The sequence below is a fragment of the Drosophila guanche genome, unplaced genomic scaffold (genome assembly GCF_900245975.1).
Source record: "Drosophila guanche unplaced genomic scaffold, DGUA_6, whole genome shotgun sequence".
NCBI classification, from domain to species: Eukaryota; Metazoa; Arthropoda; class Insecta; order Diptera; family Drosophilidae; genus Drosophila; species Drosophila guanche.
The window spans coordinates 1484615-1488040 of NW_022995754.1; the positions used below are offsets into that span (position 1 = coordinate 1484615).

The window sequence follows — 3426 nt, forward strand, 5'->3', positions numbered from 1 at the left end:
TCTAGATAATTTGATGGCTAATAGCTAAGAATTTCAGTGATAAATCATAAAGAATATGGAAATGATGGATAGTCGATATTTTCATCGAACTTTTATGGCTCAATTCGATAATAATGAATATTATGCCACTCAAAGTAGCTATAAAAAATATAGGAATTTGTAAGAAACGATAATTATATTAATTACAGATAATAATAGATAATATTATCGACTTATATCCGATTCATTGCCAACCAAATATCAATCCCAGCTGATACAAATGCTCATCCCTTGATGATTGTACTCGAAATCTATGTTTATCGATCTTCAATCAAGACATATCTTCGCTTTGCATTGCAATTGCAGTGCACTTTACTCCTACTCCATGGAACCCTCCAGCCCCACACCAACGACACTCACTTCGATCGTTCAAAGCTGATTCGAGCTGAGAGTAATTTGATATTCAGTGAGTGAACAACACAACACAACACAACAAAACAACAAAACACAATTCCTATTATGAATGGACTGCGTATAAATATTTTCTTGTATTTAACATTTACATTCCCATTTGCATTGATTGTGCATGACTCTATGTAATTTTAATCACAGCACTGGCACTGCCACTGGCACTGCCATTCGCGTACACAAAGATACGGATACGGCGATGGAGTGCTGGTTGTGGGTGCTGTGTGCTGTTTGCTGTGCTGTAAAAGGGATTTCCTGTTATGAATATTCCATCAACATAATTATTACATACGACTTGGAATTAAGTTTACTCTTTACTCCGTAGTCCGTGCTCGTCTGAGAGGGTCCCAGACTTCAGCTTTGGCTTTGCCTTTGGCTGAGCTTCGAGATTGAGCGGGCCTGGGGCATGGGCCTCTGAAACTCGAGGGCATTGCCGTATACGCAATCATTTCCGCCCCATTCCAATTTCGGGGGCGCACACACTTACTCTCTGCTGCTGTTGTTGTTGTTGTTGTTGTTTTCTTTTACAGTTAAGAGTTAATTAAGTTGATATTCAGAGAGGGATAAATTCGGAGAAATGAATGTGACCTCTTGACCAGATCCGGTACAATCAACAAATATATCTGTCTGAGGCGGAGATCTGACTCACAGAACTGTACAAATTCCTTGTCGATTTGATTAATTAATTAAAGCTTAACCCTTTTGTGCGGCAGAGTGTCGGCATTGGCACAAAAAAAGAAAATGTCATAAACATTTTTACACAAATTCCGGGGCGACCTTTGACGCTGAACTTGAGCGATGATTAAGCCAATCAGCCAAAGCCTTCGAACTGGAACTGGACTGGAATTGGGACTGGGACTGCACTGCAGTCTTGCCTGGCCACAGATGGACTGAGACTGTTACTGAGAGAATGAGTCATGAGATTCCTCAGTGGAACGCACGTTTAATGACCTTAAAGGACGTACGAAACAAAAGTTCTTTGGAGATTTCTCTAGAAAAGACCAGACCCAGACAGCAGCAGCAGCAGCAGCAGCAGCAGCAGCAGCAGCAAACCCAAACAGAAACAAAATAATAATAAGTGCAGAGAAGCTCCACTTCAGTCCACTCCACTCAAAAAAGCACTGCACAGCCACGCCTCTTGCAGCAGCGCAGGCAAAGCAACTATTAGCCATAATGTGTCTCGCTTGCAACAGCAGCAGGAGAGCCTCCAAAGATCCAGAGAGAGAGAGAGAGAGAGAGAGAGAGAGAACTTCAGTGATCAGGTTGGGATGGGATGCTGTACGATCTGCAGTTGGAGTTGGAGAAATTTCTGCCAGCATGCGGCTACTGTGCACAGGCACAGCCACAGCCACTCAGCGGACCAGTTTGCCACGCTGCACGCACTTAAAATCCAACCAAAGACCAAGACCAAGACGCTGGACAGACAACAGCGGACAGACGGACAGACGGACAGCCTACACAGCGGACACTGGCCGGAGCGGACACTTGCCGGACAGCCGCTGGAGAGGAGACGAGAAGGCTTTTGTATTTGGTTTATTTGTCTGGTTTTTTGTGTACAGGTTTTCTTTTATTCATTATTTTTTTAAACCCAGCGTCATCGTCCGCACACACACACACACTGAGACACACTCGTACGGAGAGCGGAGCAGCGTGTAGAGCTACTGTGCTACGCTTTATGAAAACCTACACTGAACAAAATCCCCCACCAGCTCTTACAGCCAGCTTCTCTTTTGTTCGAGTGCCACGGCGGCTGCGCGCACGCGCTCTAAAACCCAAAAATAACTTGTACAAAAAATTCGTTTGAATTATTTTTGAATCAAATCGAATAATAAAGAAATCTGAGAAATGTATCTCCCCCCATCCTCCCCGTTGGTATCTATAGCTGTGTGTGCAAAAAAATAAATGAATAAGAAAAGCTTTGAGTGCTTTGGGGCATTTATTATGGAGCTGTCCCCTGCCCCTCCGCCCAGTCACTGTGCCTCTCCAAAGACGGCTGTGGCGGCTGCCTGCCGCTGCTGTCGATTTATTATTTTTATACATATTTTTTTTTCTCCTTAGTTTTTTTGTTGTAGTTTTTTATCTCTGAAAATAAACAAAACTTCAGGGCACATTCATCGCCGATCGATCCGCCGACGATCGCCGGCTGTGTCGCACTTTTCGGCTGCTGCCGTTTTCAAAAATACTCTGCAGCGGGGCATGAGGATTATGGCTAGGAAGTGGAGCACAAACATTCGGGAAACATTTGCTTTGGGAAAGCTGTCAGTGAGTGTCGAAAAAAGTGTCATTTTCCGAGTTGTTTTCTCTACTTTATACAAAATATATTCATTGACGGTATAAAAATATATAAATACAGCAGTGCACTGATAACTTGTATGTCGAAGAACCTTTCGTTAAAGGTCCTGTTGTTAAAGTCCTCGGCAGCAGCAGGTGAGCCTCAATTACAAATTCCGTGAGTTTACACCCGAGGAATAGTTCCAGTTTTGAGTTACATCCAAAGGGGGTCACAGACGATACGGACCGAAGCCCGCGCCAGAATGTTGTCCAAGGGTTCAAGGGGAACTGTGGCACGGGTTAAGATTTAAATTAAATATTGAAAATTACAAAACTCAAAATTACAAACTTTTTAATACTAGTTTTTTTTTTTAAAGAATTTAATTACGGTATTGGGGCTTTTCCTAAAAAACTGAAAATTTAGTTGTTTATCGTTTGGAACTTACTCCTCGAATGAACTTACTTCTCATTTTTCATGAGGCATACAAAACTCTGATAGAAGTTCAAATTCAATGAATATGTGATCCAAAAAAGTGGAATATTTAGGGTATTTTCTGCTTCGGTTCGTGTGTGTCTCTCGATGCTCTTGATGTTTGGTTGGTTTATTTATTTTTCTTATGCTGCATTTTCAAACGCGCCTCGTTAGCGAGACTCTCGCGCCGGCCACGGGCCAAAGTCTGAGTCTCGGAACTGGGTCTCGTCGTGGTA

The 3426-nt window shown here is 42.8% G+C and overlaps 1 long non-coding RNA gene across 1 annotated transcript; it reads right to left on the reverse strand.

The window, feature by feature from the left end:
- Positions 1-2897: 2897 nt before the first annotated feature.
- Positions 2898-3166, reverse strand: LOC117589194. The gene is made up of 2 exons (XR_004574194.1): positions 3068-3166; positions 2898-3006 (listed from the first exon to the last, which is right to left on the reverse strand). It is a non-coding gene; the product is annotated as an uncharacterized LOC117589194 (long non-coding RNA).
- Positions 3167-3426: the final 260 nt, after the last annotated feature.